Raw genomic sequence first — 16217 nt, 5'->3', positions numbered from 1 at the left:
TATAGATAGTAAATGTTTAGAAACATAGTTAAAAAAAATAGAAAATTGAGAAGTACTAGATATAGTTAATCCATATTGAGTCATGTCACAAATGCATGAAGTTCAAGTGTTAATATATAAGAACTAAGAGATATTTTAATCATATACGATAAAAAAAAAACATGATAAAACATAATATATGAATCTGCATAGGACAATATACTCAATATCTCAAGCTTTAAGCCTTAAATTTCACTTATGAAATATCAGGACTGATATGCAATGCAAACTAATAGAAGATGAAAGTTATCAACAACTAATATCGACCTATAGTAGAATTTTCAAGCATAGATGATAACATCTACATATCAGAAAAGGCTTAACATAGAACTATAGAAGAAAAAATAAAGTGTCGTGGTTATATAGTGAGGCTCAGATGGCAATGGACTGTATAAAAAAAAGAAAACATAGCTGAGAGAATTAGTAGATACACAACAGACACAGAACACCTATATACTATTTTCCAAATGAATTGATCAGAATAACTATCAAATGCTGGGTATTCCGAACTAAGAATATGAAAAGAGTGGTGTTTATGTCAGTTGGGAAATGTTGCACTGAATTGAAAGGATATCATCAAGTACTGACGGTTTAAGAAATTTTAAGACCATTATGACATTGAGATAATAACAATTGTGTAGTTTATGGTATGAGAAGTAACAAAATCAAATTAAAACAAATATTAATTATGATAAACCGTCAAGTAAAGATAAACATGATCATATCAGTATGAGTATGAGAGGAATTAATCCGTATGTAGAATAGAGGTTGATCAAACACACTATCATCAAGAAAGGATACAAGTTGATGAGAAGAACATAACATAGTGAAGACTCAAATTATTATTATTATTTTTTTACCATGTCAGGTTGTCCAAAAAAAAATATTAGCAAACTTAAAACTTAATAACATAAGGATAAATATAAAACATGCTATACTATGAAATTCAAATGATTTTGAGTCCTTATGAACATGAATATCAACAAGGTCAAAAATTTAATATGCTGAGAATTAGGGTATTTTTTTTCATCTTTCATTGTTATATAAACTCCTTTTCTAGTTGTTAATAAAGTGATTTATTATAAAACAAAACACATAAGGTTTTATTCTCACTAAACGCCCGACCAGTATGTATCCTAACTCCTTATACTCTACCCATTGGAACGTAAAACTGACGCTCTGATACCATTAAATGTAACACCCCTTTTTAAAAACCGTCAATTTTGAGACCAATAGTAAATTTCATTTAATATACAAATAAAACTCAAAAGCGCAGTTCCATTACCTTTATAATTGCACTCTAATAGGTTCAAATAAATAAAACCAAACGTTTAAAATTGACCAAAAGTGTAGACAAGTTATATACTATTAATAATATAAACCTAATAATGACGACTTTACATACTGGCCGATCCAAACGAGCGTCGCTAGTCTTTTATTCCTGAAAAGTGGTGGTGGCAAGGGGTGAGCTGCCGACTCAATAAGATAGTTAATTAAATACACAGTTCAAGCACACGCGCATACAATTCAGTTTACATGCATTTGATAATCATTAGTTATCAAGCAAAGCATTCAATAGATAATTAAATTATTATTACTTTATTCAAAGGGCCCTGCTTACTCTAGTCTAGTAATACCCAATGGTTGCTTGGCCAATAAAATCATATTCAGGGATACCCTGTCGTAACAAATACCCGGTATCCCATCTTATATCTCTAGGTACCCTATCGTAACAAATACCCGGTACCTTAACACCCTGTCGTAACAAATACCCGGTGTTTATATTTCACGTGATCACAATATTAATTTTTCTCATTTCAATCGCAACCATTGAATATACTATCCTAGATAAGCTCTTATTCTTATAATTTTCCAGTCTTTCAGTTTATCCAAAGTTTATCAACTGTATCATATAATCGATTTCCATTCTATCCCCAATAAGTCTCGATCTAAAAACTATTCATGTTCTCACAACCATCAATTTCAAATTCAATTCATTGACGTCACCGTAGTCATCTTAAATATCAAGTATATATGTCAAACATATAAATCAAATCAACAAGCAATTATCACACCAAGTCAAATATAGCACCCAAACATACAAGCACACATACTATATATTTAATTAACCACTTACACATGTCAAACACGAAGATCGAACCAATAGACAATTTATCTCAACCAATCAACACGGCAATAAACATATAATGAAAGGTACTGTATATTTAATTAACTACTCACCTCTGTTAGAAAAAGCAAGTCTAACTAATCAGTTAATTCTCCACTTAATCTACACGTCGAGCTAATTCTTCACTTATTCTCACGTCCTGTGAATTTATTTGACACTATTTATTCAAATGCCCATATATCACATTCATTAATATCATAAATTATTTACAACGAAAAATCTATGTTAATTATATAACATTTTTTTAACTCAAGGTACAACTATTAATTTTTTTGATGGAGGAAGGTAAATTATAGATCATGCCCATATTTTTTATCAATTAGGCTTGATAACATCGGGATATTATCGCAAGGACCAAAAGAGATAATCGCCTCAAGTATGCCATGTGGCATAGGAAGCCGCCTGGCGGATCCCCCTGGGTTAGCTCTAAGAGATCCGCTGGCGGATCTCTAAGGCGAATCTCTCCATTTACTTAAGTAACGGCTAACCGTCAACTCGGCCATAATGATCATTAAATGAATCATTAATAGTCTTAACCCGCCAGGTTAAGAGTAACTTGTAACCGCCATTAAATGAGCATTAATGGAGACTCTCTAGTTACCTAGAAGTTACAAATCCATCTACTATAAATAGCCCACGTCTAGGCTATCAAGGTACATTCACTCATACTTACTCTTCGCTAAGCTTTGTCCATTCAGTTTATTCTCCATATTTGTTACTGACTTTGGCATCGGAGTGTCCCCGGCCGATCCCAACGGCGCCTCACAGGGACGTGATCCGATCAGAAGTTTCACTAGTGTTATCAATTGGTGCGGTGAACGTGGAATCCTTAACCCAATAAAGGATTTTTCGGTCACATTGAAACATCATGAACGATGAAATACTAAATCCCTCCTCAGGGATCGAGTTGCCAGTAATCACACCATCCAGTGCTGGGCACACGAGTACGATCGCTCCCACAATGAATATCGATGGAAATATGCCCCCAACATCCTTCCTTGATATGTGCGTTCTGGATATCGAAGCGCGATATGGGATTGAAATTGGAAACCGCCTTCGAGCGTTCACGACTATTCCTCATAGTAGTACGGTTTCTACGTTAGTGGTCTCGTCTCTACCTCCGTTAAACTTTGGTCTGGGACTAGGGGCTTGTAGCTCTTCATTCCTTCAAGCTCATAACATTGACTCTACGGTAACTACCACGGCGCCAAGTGGATCACGACCAGTTATGAGGGAGCTGTTTCCTGGTGAAGGAAGCCGGAGGAATGACGTGGTCCCCCCTGGCGGATCAGAAGTTCCAAGGTTTAATCTTGATGGGCCGAATGTACCCAGACGACCACGGACGAATTCGTCCCTTGGGGGATTTAAAGAGCCCATTCGCAAAAAGCACAGAAAGAACAAAGATAAGCAGCCAAGATCTCCTTCGCCCCGGCAAACGAAATCTTCACGCCGTGGCAGATCTCCTCCATCTACTGGTCGTAAAAGGCGTAGTAGACCGGAAAAAACGTCTCATTTAGGAGGACCGCCACCCCATCCATCTTCGGGAACTGTTGGGCACACTCTGACAGGAGGTCAATAAGGAAGAAACGAGCAGAATCCTCCAAACAAAGGAAGTGGGGAAGGAGGCAATGGAGGAGGAAGGGGAGGCGGGCGAGGAGGACATTCGCCATCGGATTCATCGTCCGAATCAAGTTCTTCATCTTCTCCGAGCAGATCGCCATGAAGAGATCGTCCCAGGGCGGAGCCGGAGAATTTCGATGACAGAGTCAGAGCCCTAGTGCTTCAAATGAATGAAGAAAATGCTAGGCATAATCCATTCGCCAACAGGGATTCGCCTTTTGCGGCTTGGATTGAAGCAGAGGAAACCGAAAGAGCGTTTAAAATCCCTAATCTGGCAATTTATACAGGTAAAGACAACCCGGAGGCTCATGTTCGAAAATACAGAATCATGGCCAGACTCAATCGAGCCACCGAACCTGTGCTTTGCAAAATGTTTGTCACCACGTTAGGAGGCCCGGCTTATTTATGGTTTCAATCCCTACCTCCAGGCTCAATAAACAGCTTCGATCAATTGAGCACGGAATTTTGTGCTAAATTCGCCGGTTGCATTCCTGCAGTGGTGAAATCCGGAAAGCTTTTTGAGTTAAAACAAAAGGCGAATGAATCCCTTCGAGACTATGTAGACACTTTTAATCAATTGTGTATACAGATTGTCGACGTAGATATCTCCGTAGCTGTGGAATGCTTTGTGAGAAACACTACTTGTAAAAGTTTGCAAGAAGACCTCATCCGCAAGAAACCAACCAGCATGGCGGAGTTAATGGAACGTTGCAAAGATTTTATAGAGGTAGATGATATTCGTCGAGGCTCACCATCATCGCCAAAGAAGGATCGGGGCGAATCCCGCTCCCGAGACCGAGATCGAGACAGAGACAAACGACAAGATTCTCCTCGAAACAAACGAAGAGATTCCAGGAACAAATCAACATTCGTCACCTCCTTCACACCTCTTAATGCTTCTAAAAGTGAGGTTCTTATGTGGATCGAGAACAGCCAGCACAAACGGAGCATTTCATACCCCGAGCTAAAAGGGGGGGAGTATACTAATAAAGGTAAGGATCCTAAAAATTATTGCAAATATCACAGGAAAAATGGCCATGATACAGATGCTTGCTGGGAGTTAGCTCGAGAAATTGAACGACTCATTGAAAGAGGTAAATTGGATCGGTTCATCCAAACGAAAGGAAAAGACGATGATAGATCCAAAGAGGATCCAAAGAAGAAAGGAAAGGGCACTATTAATGTCATAGCTGGCGGACCTGGTTATCAGCCAGCATCAAAAAAGGCAAAAATGATCAACCTTGATAGGATATCGTTAAATCGCCCTTTCTCAGACGCAGGTCTGGAGATTGCACCCCATGCGGATGCACTGGTCGTCACAATGATAGTTGAAGGCTGGGAAATTAGACGGGTGATGATTGATACGGGAAGTTCATGTAACGTCATCACTCGAGAAGCATTCATCAAACTCAAAGTTGATCCTGTCCAAGTGGAACCAGCTATGGTCGATATTCTGGGAGTCACTGGTCATACCATTCAGACGAAAGGCCAAGTTATTTTGGAGTGCGAACTTGCTGGGGATGATCAAATTTGGAAAGGAGATCTGGAGTTCTCAGTACTAGATAGACAATTGGCCTACAATATTATTCTCGGACGACCATTTATCTCCGAAGTTGCAGCCCTTATCTCTATTCGCCATCTAACACTTTACATTCCTACGGTCAAGGGGGGAGTGATGGTTAGAGGTTGTCAAAAAGTGGCTCAAGAAACTTATTCGGCTTCATTAATGATTCGCCCTCAATCTAAAAAGGAAACAGAAGAGGAATGCACCACAATAGCAGTGGATGAGGATGATGCGGAGGACAATACATTACCACACATGGCGAATCTCTCGAGCCGACATAAACACTTGGTCAGAGAATGAAATACACCTATGGTCTTGAGTACTCTTTTTTCTTTAACAAGCTTTTTCCCACGAGGTTTTTCTTGTTAAAGGTTTTAATGAGGCTCATTTGCAAAGACCTATTTCCTGTAATAAGGTGTTTCTTCCATTAATAAAGATTGTTGGTTTTATTATCCATTTTCTTTTTTATGATTCACTACTGCAATATCAATATTCCAGTCATAAAAAGGAGGCATCCAACGCTCCTCACAATCACAACAGATCCGCCACTTGGCAGATCATGGTCACCAATAGAGTTAAAACGATCCTTGGACGCAAGGTCTTTACACTCTCTTGTCCTTCCCTAAGAAGGACTTACAAGTCCTACGGGCGGATCGTTTCACCTCAAAGATAGGTGGCAAAACGAACCCCTGGGCAGCTTTACTTCCTCTAAGGAGGAATAGAACAGCTTCAAACCTTCACAAAGGTTCATACGGTGAAGTATGGCTGGCCACCTACTTCAAACAAAAATCCTGAACATATTCACATTCAAAACACTATCGGGCACAAAGTGTAAAAGTGAATTAAATAGCAATGTTTGGAATCATACTGGTTTTTACAAAAACTTATACAAACAAAAACTAAATGATAGCAGGGGCATCCCCTTTTGCGCTTCCCTCACCCGCAGGGCACACCGGAGGATCCTTTTTCTCCACAGTTGTAGATTCGCCACCAAGAGATACCTCCTTGTCCCCTTTTGGTTCTGAATCAGCCTTAGACGGTATCTCCTGAGGATCATCCTCCACAGCTATGGTAGAAGGCTTAGCCTCAGGCAAGGTTCCTTTCATCCATCTTCTTACATAATCACGGAGATACCCCTTGGCATCAGGCATCTTCTTGAACCTCGCCACATCCTCCGGCTCAGGAACGGCGAACTCAGGATCTATGAAATCGATTCCGGGATGAGCTAAGGAGAAATACGCCATAAGCATCTCTCCATAAAAGAATGCTTGTTCGCCTGCCGTGTATTCCGCCTCCCCGAGAGCATCTTCATGATTTTTAGCATCGGAGGCTATCTTTACCTTTAGCTTCTGTATCTTCTCGTCTCGGAGAATCAAAGCAGCTGTGGCAGAGGCCAAGTTCGCATTAGCAGAAGCAAGGTTGGCATTGGCGACGGCAAAAGAAGAATTGGCATTTGCCAACTCTTTCTCCAGCTTCTCAACAGTAGCCCTATCCTGAAGCAGCCCGTTCTCCAAGGTACGTAGGCGGGCGTACAGCTGAGAAAAGCAAAATAAGTTAGTCAAAAAGCAGAAACAAAGAAATCATCACACTCTTCCAAAAACTTACTAAAAGAAGCTCCGATTTTCCCTTTTGGACGTGGATCGATCCGGGGATTTGGTCATAGCCCCTTTGTACTTCTCCTACTTGTCCTAGAGCTTCGTCCAGGTTATTCAAAAGCGATTCATCCTCGAAAGTTCGTCCAGCAAACTTGGCGGACCAAGACTCGCCAGTACTGGGCTTCACCGTCTGCAATACGCCACTTCAAAATCCGACGAGCAGGAAAAAGAATTAAGAGATGCATTACCTGAACCGTTTTTTTAGTAGTCTTGGCAGATTTAATGGCATCCGCCATTATCTTGGTACTCCCAACGGTATTGGGCCGCCTCTTCTTTAGTGGCGGGTCAGCAGTCGTCTCCATAGGGCGTTTGCCCGTATCAGTTTGAGGGATAGCCTCTTGATTTTTCTTGCGGGCTTCCTCTTCTTGAAACTGCCTGCGCGTCTCTGCAAGAGCACGATTTGCCTTAGATGCAGCCCTGCCAAAAGAAGATATCAAAATAAATTAAAGCTCCAAAAATAAATAAGGTACCTTGATCAAATTGAGTTATTTTCGAGTAAACAAGTTGATCCTCCACTCGGCGGATCAAAGGAACGTCGCTCATCATGAAGGCTAAGGCATCCTCATAGGTCCAGGCATCCGCCTTAATTTGCTTCATGAGATCCGCCACAGTCTCATCACTAAGCGTTAAGATTCGCATGTCTCCCGCCATGTGTAGTGGACGAGAGTTCCAGACTAAAGGAAAGTCCAATGGCTCGTCCTCCTTTATCCTCACATAGAAGAAACTCTCATCCCAGCTACGTTAGACATTTTGTGGTAGAAGGGCGAATAAACACCAAATTTGGCGAATGTAAGATAGGACTCTGACTTCCTCTTAGAAGGTTTATGAAGGGCTCTGAAGATACGGCCATTATACGCTACGCCTAAATTCGACGCCAGATAACAATCCAAGGCCATATCAAGCCAACCATTAGGATGTAGTTGGCTGACAGCGATGTCAAAATACGAGAGGATATCCGCCAACATCTTGGGAAGAGGAAAGTGAAACCCTCTCTCAACATGACTGCAAAAAACAGTAAAAAAGCCTGTCGGCGGATTGGAAGGGCGTTGATGTGAAGCAGGGAGTTGGGTTTCGTAGTTTTTAATCCACGGAAAGCGATTGAACCTAGAAACCGGTTACGGGCACCGGCCGGAGCGAAACTAGAAGGAAAAGAAGGATTTCCAGAAGAACGAGTTCGATAATGGCTCCGCACCGAGTTATTAAACTCAGCTAAACCGGAATTAATTTCTCTGGTGAGAGATTGGGAATCCTCCGACGAAGACGAAGACGAAGACGAGGACCAACTAAAATCTACTTCAATGCGAGGAGAAGATGGCAAATTAAAAAGTTCTGAAGTTGACCCCGAAGACGAAGATGAACTTCTAAACATTCAAAAAATGATATAAAGAACACTTACATGGAAACGCAGAAGCTTGAGGTTTCTGAGAAAAAGCTCCGAAAAGCAGAAGAAAATGGAAAGCAGGGGAGAAAGTGAACTCCGGAGAAAGAAGACGGCTTTTTAAAACGCTCCTAGGGCAGTGTGATTACACGTGTCAACCATCAAAGAACCTCGAACAGAGTGCTCATTAATACGGAAGCGTGTGACGGCGCGCAGAAGTCTAAAAGCCCTAAAGGACTTTAAAGGCATTTGGGGGGGGGGCTTCTGATAACATCGGGATATTATCGCAAGGACCAAAAGAGATAATCGCCTCAAGTATGCCATGTGGCATAGGAAGCCGCCTGGCGGATCCCCCTGGGTTAGCTCTAAGAGATCCGCTGGCGGATCTCTAAGGCGAATCTCTCTATTTACTTAAGTAACGGCTAACCGTCAACTCGGCCATAATGATCATTAAATGAATCATTAATAGTCTTAACCCGCCAGGTTAAGAGTAACTTGTAACCGCCATTAAATGAGCATTAATGGATACTCTCTAGTTACCTAGAAGTTACAAATCCATCTACTATAAATAGCCCACGTCTAGGCTATCAAGGTACATTCACTCATACTTACTCTTCGCTAAGCTTTGTCCATTCAGTTTATTCTCCATATTTGTTACTGACTTTGGCATCGGAGTGTCCCCGGTCGATCCCAACGGTGCCTCACAGGGACGTGATCCGATCAAAAGTTTCACTAGTGTTATCAAGGCTCTTTAACAGTGTGATCAACTTGAAGGATTTTTTTAATAATAATAATATAAACCGAAAAGATAATACCAATTTTTCATTTGGGTTTCAAATTCCAAATTACAAGTTTAGTTGTAAACAAGTTCCAGAAACATAAAATTGTAAAAGACAAAAAGAGTGAATGTGAATTATAACAAAAGAGTTTAATAATTATGAAAAATCACTCCATTCCAAAACTCAAGTTCCAAGATAAATAAAATCAAAATCAATATCATAACATCTAAATTTTTAATAGCAAAAAAATGGAAATAAGGAGAGATTGTTTTGTTCTAACCTTGAAATAGTTCTGAGAATTTATCCCATGGAGAAAATAGAATTCCCCACCCTAGATCTGACTGCGGCTGCGACATATATATGAGAATCTAGTTATCTCATTTTTTTTTGTTCTTTTATAGGGAGGTCTGGGTAGGGTTTAGGGTATTTTTGGAATCAAAATTTTACTAATGATAATAATAATTAAACCCTTAAACAACTTTTAAGATTCTTAAATAATTGTACTGTAAATACTTTATATATATATGAAATTACATTTTTTTTAAAAATAAATAAATAATATAATAATTTCTATCCCTTGAAATTAAATTATTATTTATTTTATATATTTTTATACCAAATTTAATGAAACGTTATGCACGCATATTAATATTTATATGAATGAATTTTTTTGAGGACGTTACATTGGATACCCTAAGGAAACTATGGGATATTACTTCTATCATCCAGATGATCAGAAAGTAATCGTGTCCAAGCACGCAACCTTCTTAGAGAAAGAGTTTCTCGAAGAAACACAAAAGGGAAGCATGATTGAACTTGACGAAGTTCAAGAAGAAGAAACACCGACTGAAACAACAGAGGCGGTTGAGGTACCCGAAGGAGTCCCATTAGATGAGACTCCAGTGCCACCTATTCGTAGATCACAAAGAGTTCGTGAACTCCCAGTTAGATATGGTTTTCTAGTGGGAGATGATAATGAGGTTCCCGTGTTAGACGACGAACCCGAAAACTACGAAGAGGCTCTTACTAGTCCAGATTCTAAAGCATGGCTTGAGGCCATGGATTCTGAAATGGATTCCATGTATATTAACCAAGTGTGGACTTTGGTTGATCCACTCGAAGGGATAATACCCATTGGGTGCAGGTGGATCTTCAAAAAGAAGACAGACATGGATGGAAAGGTTAGCACCTACAAAGCTAGGTTAGTAGCGAAAGGATATCGTTAGAAGCAAGGAATTGATTATGACGAAACTTTCTCTCCTGTGGCTATGTCCAAATCAATCAGAATCATGCTTGCAATTGCCGCTCACTACGATTTGGCAAATGGATATGAAAACAGCTTTCCTAAATGGAAACCTGCTTGAGGATGTATATATGATGCAGCCTGAAGGTTTCATATCGAAGGATGCAAATAAAGTTTGCAAACTTCAGAGATCCATTTATGGACTCAAGAAAGCATCTAGAAGCTGGAATAAGCATTTTGACGAAACCATAAAACAATTTGGTTTTGAACAAAATTGCGAAGAAGCTTGCATTTACAAGAAAGCAAGTGGGAGCTCTATAGCATTTCTCATACTATATGTGGACGATATATTATTAATGGGAAATGACGTTGCTCTCTTACAGTCAGTGAAAGTATGGTTATATGGTAACTTCTCAATGAAAGACCTTGGTGAAGCAGCTTATACACTTGGTATAAAGATCTATAGAGATAGATCGAGAAGACTGCTTGGTCTTTCACAGGCTACATACATTGAAAAGGTGCTAAATCGGTTTAGCATGCTTGAATCGAAACGAGGTAACTTACCCATGTTACATGGAGTAAAGTTAAACAATCATCAATGTCCTAAAACCGATGATGATAAACGACGCATGGCTGTAGTCCCGTACGCCAGCACAATCGGTTCGATTATGTATGCTATGCTATGCACTAGACCTGACGTAGCGTTCACGTTATCTATAACGAGTCGTTACCAAGGGAATCTGGGAGACGAGCATTGGATTGCCGTCAAGAACATTCTTAAGTACTTGAGAAGAACTAAAGATATGTTCCTAGTGTACGGAGAAGGTGATCTGAAAATAGAAGGATTTTCAGACGCAAGTCATCTCACAGATGAGAATGATTATAAATCCCAATCAGGATACCTGTTTATCTTGAATGGGGGCGCGGTCAGTTGGAAGAGTTCTAAGCAGGGAACCGTAGCTTTCTCTACGACCGAGTCAGAGTATATCGCAGCTGCGGAAGCAGCAAAGGAAGCGGTTTGGATTAGAAAGTTCATTACAGAACTAGGTGTGGTGCCTGACATTGTCAATCCCATTACACTGTACTATGATAACAATGGAGCCATTGAGCAAGCAAAGGAACCACGGTCTCATAATGCATCCAAGCATTACCTTAAGCGATACCACATCATTAGAGAGATTGTGGCTAGAGGAGATGTGAGAATAGAAAGAGTACCTACAGAGGACAACGTTGCAGATCCGTTGACAAAGCCTTTAACCCAGAGAATACATGATCGTCATTTAACCTCTACTGGGATAAGTTTTAGAAACAATTAGCTTTAGTCCAAGTGGGAGTATGTTGGGGTTTAGTGTCCTATAGATAATTGTTCTAGGATACAAACTTAATGTAAATGAATTGTTCTTTATATCATCTGTTTAATGAGATATATGTTTTATAACTATATAAAGGCAATCCCTTTTAAGCTCTAAATAAAGTCTAATAAAAGGAAATCCGTAAGTTTATTTAAAGTGATTATAAAGTGTTCATACAAGCATGAAGTGAGACAAAACTTTGTAGTAAACTGATAAACTTAAAACCACCCCAAGTCAAGTGATATGTTTGGGATTGACATATCACTATTGAGACTTGTATGTAACAATGTCTTCTGTCCGACAGAAAGCTGATCTCACAAGCTTCATATATACAGATATCTGGACAGTTACATAGATCCGATGAAACGTTGTTCATTAGGATTGGGGATCCGATTTGAGATAACAGGATGGGTAGATTCATCCTTGTCACCTGTTCATCTCATTGGTATTAATAGGTATAACTAATCCTCAGACTCAAAGGAATATTAATTGGTATTCTGGATTACGGAATGTGATGCTTTGTCTCTGGTGTAACACGATCCTTAACAGAGATGACTCTGGGGTGTGAACAGTAGACGTTGGGTATCACAGGAAGTAATTGTGGAGTCGTTATATATTGGATTGAGCATTTATCACTCCCGATAAATGGGAGATACATCCATGGATCGCTTGTGGAAGACTCGACTCTAAATCCTTGCAAGGTGATAGCTTAAGAGTAAGAAATACAGATTTCACTTAACCTATCTTTTTGAGTTGACTCGGCCTGTACAAGTAAAACGAACGTCTCGCTATATGTGACTTGACATCACCCATAGTCATAAGATTCAGTTCAAGGATGTAGTTGATAAAGGATCGAATTATACTGTAACTAATACGGAAAGGTTAACGACAGAATCAACTTGTCTTCTTATAGCTATGGGGGAATGATTACGGACTTGCTAATCATATACTCTGTACATCATTCCGTTATGCAAAGATTAAATATAATTCTTTGAAAATTAATTTAATAACGTTGCATACGGCTAGAAGCAATAAGAACCTAATGGATCACACATAAGACTTGGAACCTAAAAGAGAGATAAATGTTAATTAATTGATAGAAGCCCAATTGAGCCCAATAAGGCCCATGGACATAAGGGGGTCGAAATTCATGTAGTGATATACATGAATAATTAATTTGATTTTGTTAATCCTAATTAGATTAGGAATATGAATTAAATTAATTAAGAGATAATTAAGTTAGGAGTTTTAATTAGATTAATATACTCCTATTATTATCCAATAAGGTTATTATTATTATCCTTAATATATTAGATATATAGTGAGATAATAATTAGGAATTCTATTCCGAATGGAATTCCTATTCAGTAACCTAATTCTATCTAACTAGGGATTAGATACAAGAGATTATAAATACCCCTTCCCTTGAGATTTTCGAAATCCAAGAAAGCCATACCCTACTTGTGATTTTCGAAATTCACCTAGTCCAAGAGAGAGAAAATTCGACACCCCTAGTTTGAGGACGAGATTTCTCTACGGCTTCGTTTGATCAATTAATTTTCATCTATTTCTTTTATCCTTGATCTTGTGTTGATTAGTTAGAGGCAATCTACTTTGGTTGCTATTCAACGGTTGATACTAAATTAATCTTCCCGTGTTTTATTTCGTGTTTGGGAACTCGAAGAAGAAAAACAAACAAAAGGGAGAAATTCATTTTACTACTCCTACATCAGGTCAGTTCACGATTTCGTGGATTCCCGGAGATTGAACCGTCGGATCGTCGCGATTTTTGGACAGGAGCTTCTAGACATATTCTTCCACGTTTCCACTGAAGGGATTGTCGTTCGGAGGTCTGGAAGGTCTGTTTCGGATAGGGGCAGATTGGTAGATAGTTTCTATCTCTTTTGAAGTTGTGGGCACTTCGTTTGCAACGGTAGATAGAACTTCTAAAAGATATTTCTTCTTATCCTTCTTTATATGAAATAACGGTTAACGGATCTTGTGGTTAAATGGAAATAGGTTAAAATTTTTATATTGCCGCTACTATACCTTAGCCTAATTTCCAACATAAAGGAGTTTAAGGGTTAGAAATTCGTTACTCAGCAGACATATCCTGGTTCGGCCTCTCCGCCTACGTCCAGTCCCCGGAACTCGTCCGAGCTTTTTGAATTCTCTACCGAGCTCTTTAAAGGTAGAGCACGAAACCTTTTACAATAGAAGCTGAGTATACAAGAGTACCTTCCTCTATACCTCTACTCACTCCTATATCTACCGCTGAGTACTATAACCGAGTACTCAGCCTCTCCTTTCTATTCTTCTAGAAATGATAAAGTGTTTGTCTTAAACAATAATTGCTAAGACACTTTAGATGATTGAAAATCACTCTAGACTTTTACACAATAATATGGAAATTGGTGTAAGGTTTTTGCTTTGCTTTTCTCACAGAACTTCGTGTATGAATTTGGACAGCGTTTCGGCTAATTGAAAATCTGCATCGATTGAAGCAAATGAGAGGCCTATTTATAGTGACACTTGAGGCACCGGTCATTTCGAATTTCGAAATAACCGTTGGAGGGAAACGGCTTCCTATCATTGTCACTCAGTACGCACTCAGTGTCGTTGGCCAATGAGATTCATGCATCTTCTGTCCACGGCAGTGCTTGGCAGCTTTTCATCTGGCAAACGAAATGTTTCGATATTTTTGGCAAAGTCTTCCAGACAGCTTCTTGCGCCTTCTGAACTTTACCCAAAGTAGAAATACTTTGTCTAGAAGTTGGTTCTTGTCTGCCGCAGTCCTGACTGCTTATCGCTTGGCTCAACAGCTTCTCCTTGAAGCTTTTGCTGGAAGGCTTCTCGATCCTTCTATACGCTGAGTCGTCGTTTTGCTTGAAACGACTTCGTTTCATCTTCTTGGGCCGTGAGGTCTTGATTATGTTGACTTGGGCTTGACTTCCACTCATGGGCTTTTAGAATTTAAATCTTAATGTCTTATAGATAAATAAACTCAACATTGAACAAACACATTAGTATAAATAAATCAAGGCATTTAAATTTAATGTGTTAGAATATTTTTTATCAATTACTTAAATAATTTTGTCAGATCAAAATCATGTGGAAAGGTGTTTCAACAAACTCCCCCATTTTGATGTTGGCAAAAATATTCAGTCAAGAACTCAGTGTTGAGCTCCCCCATGATTGTTGACCTTATCTTACTCAGTATACTCCCCCGTAAGGGTCAAGCGGCTGACTTAGATTTACTTTAAACATTTCAAGGTTTCATCAAGTAAGTCTAAGGTCAGTTTTCAGAATTAGGTCAGCTCATGGAATATATTCTTTTTAACTCAGTTTATGCGGAAGATTTAGATATCAGAGAGCGCTGAGTATTACTTTGATCAATGTGTTTAAGAAGACATGTAAAAGCGGTCAACATATTGATCAACACAGCATACATTCATAAAGCAATGTAGACAAATAGCACAGTTGATTTAGTGAAGATGCGTTTAACTATTCAATACAAAACATAAGTAAGCATCACACAAGATTGGTCAAATTTTGGAAAAGATAGATGCATGCGTAGTTTTGTATTCAGGTGGTCAGCACAACAAAAATGCATAAGGGAAAGACTACAAGTTTTAACAAAATGAAATCAAGTCAATCCTAGTAAAGCTAAAGCTATTTCTTCTTGTAGTTGAGTTGGGCTTCATGCTCTTTAGCTTTACCCTTTCCCTTTTATCTTTGCTGACTACCTGAAGCTTCTTCTTCTGAATGTTGGGTTCTTTGAGCTTGTACTTTCTCCCCCGTTTTGCCACCATCAGCAGGAGGAGGAATGAAAGTCTCTTCAATGGAAGCTAGAGTTAGGCGTTTAGAGAATGCCTTTAGCTTTCGTGTACTGGTATTTATGCCATAAAAAATGGGAACACCATCATCCAAAATAGTTCGAGGAATCCTGACATCAGCAGCACTCAGCATACTCAGAACATATGCTTGAGCCTTTCCAACCCAGTGTATGCTGTCAGTGAGCATTGCAAATGCTTGATGAAACATCTTCAGCAGAGACGAATAAAAATACTGATGCTGAGCATTAGTGTGTCGCACATGGTTGAAAGTAACTCGAGAATACTTCAGGAATTGTTTGTTTGAGCTGGTCAGTTTCCATCTCTTCCTTGCTTAAGTTTAGCAGACGCACAGCCTCACTAATTTGCTCAATGGAGCATTGGGAGGAGGAAGAGAGTTGGTGATTGGTTTTCTCTTGCTCAGTATGAAGCTGGTTGAATAGTTGATGAACTTCGACAGAAGTTGCATACGTTGTGTTCGCAGCTGACAATTGATGAAGTTGACCCTGTAGAGAGTTCATGTGATCAACCATGGTCAGCTGGAGTTCAGCCAGCTTCGTTATAGA

General features: G+C 39.3%; 1 long non-coding RNA gene across 1 annotated transcript; it reads right to left on the bottom strand.

The window, feature by feature from the left end:
• Window positions 1-1341: 1341 nt before the first annotated feature.
• LOC136202680 (uncharacterized) lies at window positions 1342-9575 on the bottom strand. The gene is made up of 3 exons (XR_010674529.1): window positions 9504-9575; window positions 2281-2366; window positions 1342-1480 (listed from the first exon to the last, which is right to left on the bottom strand). It is a non-coding gene; the product is annotated as an uncharacterized lncRNA (long non-coding RNA).
• Between the last annotated feature and the right edge of the window lie 6642 nt (window positions 9576-16217).

Source organism: Euphorbia lathyris, chromosome 8 (genome assembly GCF_963576675.1).
Source record: "Euphorbia lathyris chromosome 8, ddEupLath1.1, whole genome shotgun sequence".
NCBI classification, from domain to species: domain Eukaryota; kingdom Viridiplantae; phylum Streptophyta; class Magnoliopsida; order Malpighiales; family Euphorbiaceae; genus Euphorbia; species Euphorbia lathyris.
This window is presented reverse-complemented; position numbering and strand designations above follow the sequence as displayed.